This window comes from Mastigoproctus giganteus, chromosome 11 (genome assembly GCF_048544385.1).
Source record: "Mastigoproctus giganteus isolate SK-2022 chromosome 11, ASM4854438v1, whole genome shotgun sequence".
Classification (NCBI taxonomy): Eukaryota; Metazoa; Arthropoda; class Arachnida; order Uropygi; family Thelyphonidae; genus Mastigoproctus; species Mastigoproctus giganteus.
In genome coordinates this window covers 47,025,495-47,040,774 of record NC_143585.1, presented here as the reverse complement: position 1 = coordinate 47,040,774, position 15,280 = coordinate 47,025,495, and positions in this window count along the sequence as shown.

Sequence of the window (15,280 nt, the reverse complement as noted above, 5' to 3'; positions counted from 1 at the left end):
TGGAATCGGTGTCCTCCATCGGTCAGTATTTGGGAGAGTGCAGTTCAGGCACAGTCCAGTTTTATCTTGGTTCATCATTTGTTGTGATTGTTGTTGTATTTATCCTAGTTGTCTTAGATTTTCCGGCAAAGGAAGAGTCTGGCGTCTTACAAAGAGGCACTGAGCAAAGTTGGTTAGGGCATTGTAGGTTCCCTCGTCCTCCAGTAGGTAGTGCTCCTGATTTTTGGGGTTGAACTGGACTCGTGTGATGAGGTGTCCACGCAGATCTTCGTACAGTTCACACTCGTGTAGCAGGTGGTCCCAGGTCTCGAGGGAACCACATGCGCAGGCTGGGTTATCTGTCAGTCCAAAGAGGTGTAGCTTGTGGCGGATAGCTCCATGTCCTGTGAGAAGGTAGGTGACGTGGAGACCAGGGCAGAGCCATGTCGGATATTTTGGGTACACCTTTTGCAAGTTCGGAAAGAACCTTCGCGTGATGTCTCCTTTGTCAGAAATCGTCCAGCGTTGTTGCCATATCGATGTCAAGTACGTTTGCAGCCTGTATTTCTCAACTTCACAGTTATTAGCCGGGTCCGTAGTGTGGTCCTGGAAGGTTGTGACTTTGCCACGTCTGAGTTGCTGAAGCATGCCATTGCGAATCACCTCAAGATCAAGAGGGAGAGCGCCCGTGATCACTTGTAGTGCATGAGTAGAGACTGTCTTGCATGCTCGGGTGAGGGTCAATAGGATGGGTCTATGTATGATATCCAGTCGTCTGCGGTTTACCGCTGTTGAGGCTTTGTGGAACCAGACGCCGGAGGCGTATGCGATTGCCGGGATAATGGCTGCTTTATAAAGGATCGCAAGTGTGCGCCTTTTCAGTCCCCATTCGCAACGTGTGACTCTGGCAAGCATGCCAGCGTATTTTTTCATCTTAGCCTGTATATATTTTAGGTGTGGGGTGAAAGACCGATTACGGTCCAGGCTAACTCCCAGGTACTTTAGTTCTGTGACTAGCTTAATTGTCCTATTGTTGATTCTTATTTGCGGCGGTCTAGTTGGGGTTAGGTAGCATTTAAGTAAGATGGATTTAGTCTTGGTGGCCGAAATGGTGAGCCGATGCCTTTCCGTCCATTCTTGCAGTGTGGTTACTGCTGCATTCGCGAGAGTTTCTAGTTGGGCTCTTGAATCTGCAGTAAGGGCTAGGGATAGGTCGTCTGCATAGGCCAATGCCTGTACACCCCCTAAGTCGAGGGAAAGGAACTCGTCCAATACATAGTTCCACAGGAGGGGGCCTAATACTGAGCCCTGGGGGCATCCTCGGTGTATCTGTCGATCTACCTTGCAGTAAGGGGCCTGTACCAGGATCCGTCTGTTTGTTAGGTAGCTTCTTATGCAGCTGAATAGATTTGATGGCAGTTGGGCTGCCCTGAGTCTTGCGAGGACGCTCGGCCACCAGAGGGCGTCGAACGCCCCTGCAAAGTCAATAGAGATGAGGAGAAAGTATTTTTGTCGGCAGCTCTCCGCCATGTTAAGGATACATTCCAGTGCGTCGAGGGTTGAGTTTCCCGGTTTAAAGCCAAACTGTTTGTTTGCTGTTAAGCTAGCTGTGAGGTAGTGTGATTCAATCCTATGTCTGAGCAGCTGCTCCAACACTTTGCTGAGCACAGTCAGGAGTGCTATTGGCCGATAGGAGTCCGGCTTGTGCTGTGGTTTTGAAGGGTTTTTAAGGATCAATTTAATGTTTGCCACCTTCCAGTCCGTAGGGAACCAGCCTGAGTGGAGACAGTGGTTGTAAAGGTCCAGGAGCAGATTTGGGGTGTACTCAGCCACTTTCCTTACTATTTCCGGCTCGAGCATATCTAATCCTGGGGTTTTCCTGTTTCTTATCTTGTTAATAGCAATTTGTAGTTCTGCTTGGGTGAAGGGCTCCTCCGTCCTGGGGGATTTGTATGCATCGTTGGCTTGGCATAGCAGTTGCTGTTCAGGAGTGTTGTCTCCTTCAATGGATTTAAAAGTGGCGTCTAGTATATTGTTTACAGTATCGTGCCAGTTGTTGGTCATAGCACCCTGGGGAGTGATGGTGGAAGGGGTTACCTCCCCCCTTGGCAGCTTATTTGTGACTATCCGATAGATGATACTCCAGGGGTCAGAGTTGCCGACAGTAGAGACCAGATGCTCCCAGGACAGCTTTTTCCGCTGCCTGATCGTCGCAGTATAGGTGTTCCTGGCCTCCCTGTACTGTTGCCTGAGTGGTTCCACCTCAGGGGCCGGCCAGGTCCGTCTGGATCTTTGGAAGGCGCGTCTCTTCTGGTTCATTTCTCTTCTTAAAATATCAAGTTCTTGCGACCACCACGGAACGGCTCCTGGCCGAGGGTTCCTTTTCCTGATTGCTTGATTAGCCGCATTTACAATGACATTGGTGACAGCGCGTTGGTGTTGGTCCGGAGTTTGTTTGTGGAGCTGGTTGGATGGCAAGTTTTGTGCATTTCTAGTGATGCTTCTTTGAATTTTCCCCAGTCTGCTTTGTTGACAGCATATCTATTCTGTTTGTAACAGTTTGTCTGAGTACGGTGGAGTGATCTATGCATAGTAAAGGTGATAGCCCTGTGGTCGGAGGAGGTCCAATCCTCCTGCACTTTCCAGTCATTGAGGTGACCGGCTAGGGATCTAGTTGCCATGGTGGCATCCAGTGTGGCCTCCCAGAGAGTTGAACTGAATGTTGGTAGATTATTAGAGCGATTTATGACAACAAAGCTGCTATTGGCCAGGAACTCCTCCATGTGTTGCCCATTTCTGGAGCCTCTACGCTCTGGGGTCTCACTGTGCCACAAAGGTGAGCGGCAGTTTAAGTCGGCGGATACAAGGATCTTGGCTCCTGCTAGTTCGGTTTGCACTTTATGCAGATATTGAATGTACGGGAGGATATCTGCTTCTGGACGACAGTACAGGGAAATGATGTAGAGTTCCCCTAGAGAAGTTATGATGTGTGCACAGGATGCCCACTCGTGACACAGGTGTGAGATCTTGGTGACAGTTATGTTGGGGTTTCGTACAACAACTGCAGCCCATGGGGTTGCTCCATCCATTTGGACAGTTTTATAGCTGGGTGGGTATCCTCGGACTGCGCCTGCACAGGTATAAGGTTCTTGCAGCAGGAGAATGTCTAGATTTTCTTCTTCGGCCCTTTTCCTTATCTGTCCCGCTACAGCAATGGCTCGTTGTGCATTAAGTTGGAGGAATTTAATGCAGCTGTTGTTGTAACTTTTAGGAAGAGTCCCCATAATATATTCTTGATTGTTGGGCGCTTCTTGCTTTAATATATACCGGGCATTTGTTATCTCTGACTGAATGTGTGTGGGGGAGTTTTTGCCACTTGCAGTTTGCGCAGGCTGGGTCGCTTTGTTTATTTGGACAGTTTGCATAATTGTGCCCCTTCTCAGCACAGTGTCCGCAAGTTGGCTCCTGCTGGACGCACGTGTGGGTGGTGTGGCCGAATCGGCAACACCGGAAGCACTTTGGGACTGCGATGTGTTCCCTGAAGCGGTGGGAGCTCCAGTTTATATATATCCTCTCTTGTTTTGTTATCACCCTCCATGCCTCAGGGGCCAGTCCGACCACCCAGTTTATTGAGCTACCATTCCCGCTCTTGGTTTGGTGTTTAGGTACCAGTAGACTTGCGTAGTCTCTGTCTGGTAGATGTTGTTGGAGGTTTCTTGTGTATATCTCCTCGCAGATGGAAGTGGGGGTCAGATCCGGGTCTGTGCCGAATATAACAATTGAGGGACCTTTTTCTCTAGGCAGCTCAGCAGAGAGTCCGAGCGTCGGTATCTTGGCGTTATTTATAATCAAGTTGGCATCGTCTTTTGTTTCCGTCTCGATTATTACCCCAGTGTTACGAGTTTTCCTGATGGTTCTAATCTTGGCTGTTTTGAATTCTTGGGTCAGAGAGTCAATGACTTTCTTCTTGACCTCTTCGCTAGTTTTAAGAGTATCAGTAGTGGTTGGTTTAAGAACTACAAGATGTGGTGTAGGGAGCAGCGTCTTCCTGGGTGCAGACTTGGTGTTGGTGGTGTTTGTGAGAGCCATTGTTGTCGCAGTTTGATTCCTCAGCGCATCAGAATATGCCGGGGCGCGCTGTGGCATTTGGCTTGCCCCGCATTCCATATAGGCCTGTAGCCGTGTGGTAGCTCTCTCTCTGTCAAGGTGTTCATCATGTAAGATTGTCTCCATCTTGTGGAAGATTGTGACAATCTCAGATCTGAGTGCTGCTGACACTCTATTTGAGTTTTCCTTGAAAATGTTCTCAAGTGCGGTTTTCAGAAAGAGCGTCTTTTCGTATATGGTACCCTCCGGTATGGCAGGGTCGAGGGGTGAGTCCTGCTGTATGTCTTCTTTTTGGTCTTTTTGCGATGTGGCTATTTCTGGCTGTTCTTTAGTTTCTGTATGGGAACGTGTTTCTCGCCCCAATCTAGGGATCACTTGATTTCGATTTTTCCGCTTGGTTAGTTGCGATCCAGAACGGGAGTCCTCCTCTTCGTCCTGGGGTTCCACAATAACAGGGTCGTCACTCTGGCCCGGGGATTTATTGTGTTTTCCTGTTCTTCCTTCCATTTCACGAAATTCGGATAACCGGTACAGTTCGGATTATCGAATGTATGGTAGGATAGTAAGATAGGCCACTGAAAATGATGGCAAATGTTACCCACCACAAGTCCGTGGCATATAGCCAAAAGATTAGCAATCAATGGTATATTTGGGCTGTTATACCATAATCTACCAATTTTCCAATAAGTCCTACTGAATCCGCCAGGGGGCGTAGCAGCTTTGCATATTCAAATTAATGTTCAGGACCATAACTAATCTAGATTTGCATAATTTAACACACAGCACAGCTAGTTCACTATGTAAATAGTTCAGCAAGCAATCAAATTAATAAATGTTAATCACTGCTAGAGTATAGGAAATTGTTCCCGAAAAATGCATTGGAAACAAGGCCGCTGCGTTTGACAAAATAAACTGTTGTGTTCCGTTAATTAATCGCCTTCAGATCGGAAGGTCACCACAATCTCAAGTAAGGCTATTAGCAGGGAGGTACGATGGCACTCCTAACGCCTGCAAAAATAGGAATGTTTGACCTTGTGTTTTCCCGTCGTTGACTGTAAAGCTTTTGTAGCTGAGAACTTTGACCTTGTGTCACACTGCAGCGGACAGAGTGTCTTAACACATATACATATCATATAGGAAAATTTCAAAATAAAAGGTTACCTGATGACAATCTGCATAATATAAGTTGAAGGACGAGAAGAACATCCAATACAGCATCTATTAGTATAAGTTTAGATTTCATAAACGGGAAGAAACTATTTAATTTTTTAAAAAGTTGAAGAGCATACAAATCACTTGTCAACACACTACAAGCGCACGCGCAAGCCCCACGCACTGCAGGTGCTGGCGGGAACCCTACCTTTAGACCTCGAAGTAGCTAGATGTGGAATATTATATGAACTCTCCAAGGGAAGAGCCTGCACCTTCGCCGGCTTCGACGCAGATCCTACCACAAACCGTTTGACTGAGAAAAAGAGACTTACAAATCATCTCATGCAAACCTGGCAAACCAGATGGGAGAATTCCCCAAAGAGAGAAGTCACCAAACGATTCTTCCCCAACGTTGGAAAACTCTATCCAATGGCTCCAGCATGGTTCACGCCGGGACTCCACGCGACCTTCCTGCTAACAGGACATGGTGCCTTTGAGGCTAAACTTACAGCCCTGGGCATTACAGATGACCCTACTTGCTGCTGTGGAGAGCTGGAGAGCTGGCACCACCTCATGCATGAATGCCAGCTTTATGATGACCTCCGCTGTCAGCTCATCACCCGGATCACTTTTTTGCCCAGAGATAGAGAACAACACCTCCTGGACGGAAGGCAGGAATATATTGCCTTCTCAAAGTTCGCTGAAGCCTTGTACAGAAGAAGACGGGACCTGAATGCACACTAGCCACATAATGACTAGAAGCCAAATGTGCATAACACCAAAGAGGACCTACCAAGCAGCCATGAAGATAGACAAAAAATCTGAATGAAGGACGAATAGCAGCTGTTCTGGCGGCCTGAGCCAAGCACTAGCCCGGCTCTCCTTTAATACCCCTTCCTGGCAGGAGGACGAGATGACCAGTCGCCTCGACCCCCTGCTACCCCACCTTTCTTTCTGGTGAGGCATGGGCATGCCTCACTGACAACCTGGGGGAATCTCTTCTGTGTCCCCCATACTTCTGCCTTTTCCCCCCAACCTTCTTCCTCCCCTCCCCCACTCTATCTATACACGACGCGAGCGCTCTACACACTAAATTTAATCTAGCCCAAAAATAATCTTCGCCCAGTCTCGGCCTAATTATCCTCCGCACTGCCCTACTCCTGCCATTTGAATGCATGCACACGTGCTGTATGCAAACATCCAAAGTAATTACGATTGCATGGATGGGTATATATTATGTATCACTGTTGTGTATATGTGCATATATGTGTATGTGTACATAGTTTTTTTTTTTTTTTTTTTAATAGGTCCTAGCTGCCGAAATCTCAGGAAATTAAGCGGCAGGACCTGCCAGAGTAAATCTTAGTCTACTGGTGTTTCCTGGTCTGCCTCCACGGGGCGAAGGTGGGGCAACGCTGGGCTCCAGCAGGGGTCCAGCGGCTAAATGACCAGATGAACAACGGTACACGACATTACACAGGTACAATACCCACACACTTTTAAACCTCTGGCATTCCCAGGAAACTGGTACGGCCACAAAGAAAGCAACGCGCAGATGGGGGAAACCCCTGGTGCCGCATGACAACAACATACCTTACACCTTACACCTTACACCTTAATTGATATCTTAGGTTGTGACGCATGCCCAGATGACTGCAAGCACAAGAAAACATATGAAGAAGGAAATGATACTCTTGGCTAAATTAAAGAAATAGGCTGTAGTGGGACTCGGAATGATCAAGAAAGAAAAACAGGTCAGGATTACTTTAAGCATGAGTCACAAATGCTAAAAGAGTTACTCGAGGAACTCCTTCTTCCGATCCACAAAACTCTGCAAGGAAACCAAGAAGAAAACCATGAATTCTTTGAACCTTCAGAGAAGGTTCAAATAATGTACAGATTTGTATTGTATATTCCACCCAACCATGACAGCGAAGCCAGAAATGAACTCCTTACTTGGCTCGTCGCACACTTGAACCCAAATGTAAAATCTTCGTGAAGGGAGATTTGAACATGCCTCTTCCTAAGCACAAAGATGCAAAGAGCGAATTGGATGGTACTATGGAAACCCTCTCGATGAAACAACTTGAAACGCCCCTCACAAGAGGCACACAGCGCCTTGACCTGGTGTACTATAATGCCCTAGACATCACAATAACTGACAGTACGACTCGCTTCGTTTCTGATCACATCCCTCTCTCAATCCAAGCCAACCTGAGATGTCAAGCTTGCAGACAAAAAGAGAACTGGAGTTGGGAAAACAACGCTGATGTTATCTTCTCAACCAAGTATATATAAAACCAGACGTAATTTTGAAACGGTTCGTGAATTTCAACTGGCAAAATCTCTTCCAACTCCCCGTAGACGATGCCTTAGAAGCACTTTCGGATACACTTCACTTTATTGCTCTTGAGGGTGCATCAAAACGCATTAAAATTTCCGATCGAGCAAATTCCTGGTTTAGTCCACAAGAAAAATATGCATTCAGGAAAAAGCAAAAACTCTTCAGAAAATGGAAAAAGCTGCACGCCCACCTGATTATATTCGATAAAAAGAAGATAGAGCACAGTTCATTCGAATGAAACGTCAAGCTCACTATGACATGGTACGATCACATTTAAAGAAAGGAAGCAGGATATATAATAAGAAAAGGCGTACGGATATAATGCCCGAGCACATCTTCTCAGAATGGACCCAAGCTATCTTTGGAACTCCTCTGGCAGAAAATCAAGTTGAAAGTGAAGTCAACACAGAGAAAATCCGTGAAGCAATTGTCAAACTGAAGACAGAGGTCTATGCTGAACTGTCTCAAATCAGTATCGCTAGAGATGATATTAAAACAGCTGTGAATAGCCTCAGGAACAAAACCACAACTGGGCCTGATAAATTTCCGCTCTTCATGATTAAGATTAGCATTGTATACATCATAGATCTGAACCTTCACATTTTCCTCAAAATTTTAAGTGAAAACCGAAGATATGGAATATGTACTTCGTTAAACCTGTTCCCAAAAATAACAACCCTAAATCCGCTAAAAACTACAGGCCTATTGCAATTGGATGTTCGTTTCAAAAAAATATTTGAGAAATCTATTTTAAATACCATCAACCATCATTGCTTCGGGCATAGACCGGAGTACCTTCATTCAGTGATCCCACAAAGATCTACTACCACCAATCTCATGGAGACTCTATTTCGAATCCAACACGCCCTTTACTTCAGACAGCAATTAGATATTGTCTTCTTATACGTTGCATCCGCTTTCGACAGTATATCCATCTCGGCTATTACTATCATCTTGGAGGAATATTTCCATATAACTGAAGTACGTATTAGCTATAATAACGAGTTCTTTGAGGGAGAGACACATCACTGCCATAAATGGAATTTCCAAAGAGACCTTTCAAGTCAACAGGGAAGTCCCACAAGGTGGTGTCCTCTCTGCTACACTCTCTTTGCAACAGCACTGTATCCCTTCCTGACCCAAAATCAAAAACAATTTGTCGTATATGCAGACGACTTGAAATTTTTCGTCACCTCGAATGACCAAAATACATCTTTACAACGCAACATCGAAGCAAACACCAAAACCGCCGAGTTGCAAGAATACATTAATTGCATGGGGCTCCGACTAAATGACCACAAGACAGCACAAATGGTTTTCACCAACAAGGTATTAAAGAACCACATATCAATACGCGCGAATGGCAGCGTGGTCAAAAAAGTCAAGACACATATTGATCTTGGTCTGAAATGGGACGAAAACCTAAACTTCACACCCCATTTCGGACAGGTAAAGAAGAAAACTTACGCAACGCTATGGAACTCCAGACAAGAACTGGTAGGTATCAGGAACCCTGACCTTGTTAAACAATATATTTTAAGATGCGTCATCCCCATCCCTCTATACGCATCTCAGATTTGGTCTTCGGCCCAAGATGCTACCATCAAGGCTTTCCTGTCTTTAGAGTACTGGATGCTGAGATGGTTAAATAGGATCACTACGCAGCCATTTACAATCTAAAGAACCATTTTATATGCCAACTTGAATGTCACGCCTTGGTCTCACATTATTGTCACCAAGAACATTCTCACGCTTGCAAAACTGCTGACCGGGAGACTCGACTCGCCGAAAACTGACTACCTGCTGACTGGGCCCCGCATGACGCAAAGTGGGTGAATAGAACACCATCCCCTCCAATCAGTAGCGCGCTCACGCAGCTGGAAAGCCTTCGGCGATTTTTTCCTTTTAACACCATTAAGATGTTCAACGATCGTCAAGCAGACCCAGAAAGGCTTAGCGCAGAGAAGAGGTACAGGACTGAAATGTTTCAGAATGCACTACTCCACCTATAAATGTTGAGTGAAGCCCAGAGATGAAAACAAAACAGAATGCAGGAAATGAAGAATGAACTGGCCGGGACTGTTTTTGCTCCGCTCTGGTGTCCTGTTATGTTTATATTGGTCGTCTTGTCTTTCTGTTATCTCGCTGTAAATAAATAGTGGTGTAGATGTGAACATTCTCTAATTCCTTGTAAAATTGCAAATTATGCTTGTGCTCTCTTTCTATCTGCCTGTCATGTAAAAATAAAGCAATGTATAATATATAATATATGTATAATATAATTAATTAGACAAACTATAATTTAGAAAATGAATAATTTATAAAGATGATGATTTGTATAAATTATAAATGGATAATTATGTATATAACTTATATTTGCATATACGAATGTACATCCCCTGGTTAATAGCTGTAAGCGGGTGTCTCTTAGGAGAAAATAAAGATAATAATAATAATAAAACATATGCAACGGAGGAAGTGGATAAACGTCGCAGTAGAGCCTCGAAAGGGGCACGAATGTCTTCCTGGTGAACACTGAGCCACGCTTCTTGCAATTTGGCTGCAAGTTGCGCAACAGTGGCAGGGGACACTTCATTATATCCGAAATGTGTTCTGAGGAAAACAAATTTCTGAACGTGCAGGCAAAGGAATTATATCCACATCACGTATGGATAGGAGAGACATATGAGGATAGCAATTATCCTGCTGGAATATAGCATTTGGGATGAAAATTATAAAGAACAAAAACATTGCTCTTAGAAACGGTATTAACACAATATCTTGCTGTTTTTTGTTGAAACCGTTTCAATCGTACATCTTATTGTAATGATCGGAAGTAAACAACTTGCGATGTTGGTCCGGAATGCAGTTCTTGGTGCCTGTTGTATTTTTGCTGTCCGTTGTCTGTCTCCAGACAAGCATATCATCGTCATAGAATCCCAAACAGAAAAGCAAAAGATAATTCTTCACTAGACACTACGCGACACCATTCTTTTTCCCATCTCTCTCTCTCTCTCTCGAGCTTGTTTAAATCAATTAGCTATATATATTATTGTCTTATGCATGTTTATTGCATTGCAAACTCTCAGACGGTCATTCGTTCACTGTTTTGTTTGCCAGTTATTGTTTACACACTTTTTATAGCACCTTCAGATATGGAAGCCACTTTGGTAAAACACATTATTAGACGTACTACGAAGTTAACCATCCTGACATGCAAATGAGTTATGTCCAGGTACATGTAGTTATATACTTTTAGATAAATCTGCAGGAAAATTCGTAGCGCTGTGTAAAATATGACGATAGTGTTCTAATGTGTGCTGTGACTCTCTTCAATTATTTTATAATAGTACGATATAAGTAACATGTAAAAATACATATTTTAATTATATCAGGTTCATGCTATTACGCATTAAAACTATGTTAATTTTCTTTTATTTGCCTATCTAAGCATATAATAATCTACCTGTTTTATCATTTGTGGCGACCAATTCAAAGGGTGCCAAACAAAGGCCAGTGGCGCCATTGGAGTGCATCTGACTCCAGATCGAAAAATCTGCTTTCGAATCACGCTCATCTCGTTGTTTATGCAACTAATTACACTTCTTGTATGTCCTAAAACCATGCTAAGGGACTCTGAAATCGTGCAAACACTATTTCAACCAGTGTTGTTATAAAGATATTTTCTAATTTTACAAATCTTGGAAATTAGTTCAGAATTTCCTTCTGGTGGTAAGAGATGGCAATACAAGAAAAGAATATTGAGGACTTCCCATCGATTTTAACTTATATTGCATAGTACAGTATTCGTTTGTTGTCATTCCCACTTTATTTTTAATTCGTTGTAAGAGCATGTGCTATTATTTGAATTGTATAAAAGTTGTTATAGTTATATATTTGTTAGATTAACTACCAGATTTCCTATGCCTGTCGTAGCTTTATTTACTCCTCGTGTATATTGTATTTGTAAACCTTAGAAATAAATTTAATATTAAAATAAGCAGACAATTCTATCAATTTCTGCAAGCGCTTATACGTTTAATTTAAATTTAAGATTCAGTAATATTAAATTATTTTCATTAAATAACGCAAGGTTGTAAATCATTGATAACACTGAATCTTTTTTTATTCTCTGCTTTAAATATACACTGCCTTACCATTAATATCCGGACATTCCACGATGGATGGGGAAACACAATCTTACCGGCCCATTGCACTGCTGCCAGTCTTCAGCAAACTTCTCGAACGGATGATCTACCATAGAATAGAAGCCCACTATAATGACGCAGGTCTCTCCTCGCCTAACCAGTACGGTTTCCGGAAAGGACGCGACACGGTAGATGCACTTTAAACAATCATTGAAGCTGCTACCAACTGCAACTCCAAATAGTTTCTACTAAGCTTCTTCGGCTTTGCTGGTGCCTTCGATTCCTTCTGGTGGCCCAGCGCCTTGGGCAGGCTCCGGAGGGCGCAAGTCCCAGAAAACTTATATAGATGCATCAAGACCTATTTCCAGGACCGGCGAGTTGTCGTGACTGCTCCCCACTGCAGTGTCTCCAAACCAGTTTTCTGGGGTCTGCCCTGGGGCCTCTTGATGATTTCTTGAACACCAAACTCAACAATGTATAGACCCAAGCCTATGCAGATGACCTCGTCAGGCTCTTTTCTGCTAATAACAGAGCCCAACTACCAACCAGGCCATCTTCACCCTTCAAGCTTGGGCAGAGCATAACAACCTAAAGAACTCCCCACAGAAAAAAACAATTCGATACTACGAAAAGGTACCCTTGATTTGAGAAGACCACCCCAAAATCAAGGTCAATTGTGTTACAGTAAAACTAAAAACAGAGCTTAAATATCTAGGTTTTATCTTGACAAAAACCTTTCCTTCACTCCTCATCTAGACCAACTCAGGATTAAGATCACGAAGTATGCTGCCCAAGTCTCAAGAGTTTCCCGGGGTCTTAAAGAAGAGAACGCTCTCCCTCTTCTATATGGCAGTTTTCATCCCAGTTATCAACTATGCCTCACATAAGACGGACAATGCAGTTGCAAACAGATCGCACCTAGGAAATATCCAGCACTCTCTTCCCCTTCTGTCTCGCGTGCCTGTCGCACTGTCAGCACCCATGCGCTCCAGGTCCTCACTGGACCTGGAGTGTGTTCTTCATGGATTTCTCTACCAATTAGCCAAAGGAAGAGCAGTTACCTGTGCCGGTTTCACCACTGACCCAGCAAATAATAGAAACGCTGAAAAAGAAGAGACTTAATAAACATCTAACAGACACCTGGCAAGAAAGATGGCAGACTTCAATTAAAGGTGCTGTCACCAAAAGATTCCTCCCGGATGTCAGGGCCACCTACCCCTTCACACCTGGCTTGTTTTCACCGGGACTCTATGCTACCTACCTCCTCACTGGACATGGCTCCTTCCAGAAAAAAACTACATGACTTCAGAATTTCAGATTCACCACGCTGCCACTGTGGAGAGGATCAGACCGTGGAAGTACCTTGCCCACAGCTGTGAAATCTACGAGGACTTCCGGAGGATCCTAATAACGAAAGTACGCTTTAACTACCAAAATCAAGAACACCTCACCCTACAGAATGAAGATACTTACCTAGCTCTGACTCAATTTGCAATGGATGTATTTATCAGGCAGACAACGCTACCACCACCATAGTATCCGAATCAGTAGGTCAAAACAACCATGACTGCCAATTGTTGCTGTGCATCACTGAGCCATGGATGTTAACTCCTTGGACCAACTTACACAAGACTTGACTAACAAACCATTCGGAGTAAAGTACCCAACTTGATCCCTCACATCTTCGGTACTCAACTGGTCTCCCCATTTGGTTTGGACAATACTAGCAGTGCAATCAAAGACAGGGTCCACACATACCTTGAAAAATTCCTCATCATTGATTCCTGAACCAACTGTTCCACACCGGACGTATCACATCTCATCAAGAAGAGACCTACCATCGATCCCTGGACTTGACCATCATATCTTGGACTCCCGGTTTTGACCACCCCACTATTCGTTATAATAAACTACTGGACCAGCCTTCAGTCTGGATGGGACACAGACTCACAAAATCGAGTTCCAATGACGACACCTGGACTAGACCTTCCCGAACATGACCCATCCATCATAGCAGCACTCACGTTGCTGGATTTCGAGCAAGTTGTCGGCTCCTACTGACTGGCCATGCTAGCTGTACCTACACTGCACTTGCTGGGTATCTCTCTCTCTCTCTTTTTTTTTTCTTTTCGGCTTCTTTCTTCTGTTTCCTACCAGTCTTCCTTTTACCCCCCCCCCTATTTTTCTCTTACACAATGATTTTTTTTTTTGTGTGTGGGGGTGGTTTTTCGTCTACCTTCCACTCCACTCTTCTCTCTGGTGAGGCACTGGGCATGCCATACTGCCATCAGGGGCCATCTTCCCGTATTCGAGGAAGAACTAGATAAAGTGTGAAGTATTTAGCTTTTTTGTTTTTTTTCTTTTGGCTGATGCTATGTAATCTTGCTTTCTTGCATAATTTGCCACTACTACTACTCTACTCTCAAATGTATATAAGTGGCGACATCTTTGACAATAAAAGGGAAAAGATTTAAAAGAAAAACAAACAAAACAATGCATTAATTTTTCTGCATCTACGATTTTATTTATTTTTTAAAGTTTTAATTAATGTAAATTGAGTAATTTTTATTTTATTTCATTAAAGACTCTTCTAGAAAGAAAAATAAACTTCTTCTGAGTTTTAACTTTTGCAATCGTCAAGGGCCAAGAAAATGAATTTTTAATTTGTACTAAATAATAAAATTCAACATTTACCGTGATAAGGTTAGTAAAAATACAATCTCTGCTGTGACCAGGATTCGAACCTGGGTTATTGCGGCCACAACGCAATGTCCTAATCACTAGACGATCACGGCCCGTGTTAAAACTCCCCTACAGGTCTATTTAATCGATACTAAATGGAGCAAAAGCCAAAATCTACTTCAAAAATCTAGTCAGGCAGGTTTTCGGTTAAGAGGCGTTTTATCTGTGGCCAAGCGTACAGCTCTGACGTGGAAGATAACTTCGTTGACCCTTACAGTAAAGTTGCGCCATCTGTCGTCAAATATGCTCATAATTAACACTAAAATTATATGAAACGTAAAGTCATATTACTTTTAGGATTCATTCGAAATGAAAAATTCTGTCCACTTCTCCAACACCAGTTTGAAATTGATTCTAACAATCTATTAATTGCTGGCTGAGAGTAAGTTTTTGTACATCTATTCTGCAGGAATCCAATTGAAGATAAAATGTACCCTTTTGTGTATTGTCAGAGAAGAGTAGGGATGCCATCAGCATGCAGTTTACTCAAATTCCACTCAATATCGAGAATAAACAGGTGTGGTTCTGTAAGAAATTCATATGTTTGGCCAAAATAGAGAAATCAGCTGTGTGATTTTGATTTTTATTTTAAGTTTCAAACAGGAAATGCAAAAATACCATTGACAAATGCTTCAGAGGATGTAAAGAAGTAATTTTGAGAGAAATTTCTTATTTATCTTGATTATAGGGAAAATCTAAACTTGACAAAAGGTAAATTTATTGTTTGTTTAAATTATGAGAATACTGTTTAGCAGAGCTGCACAAAAAATACAAGGAGTTCATCGCCTTTCCTTTTATTTTATCATAA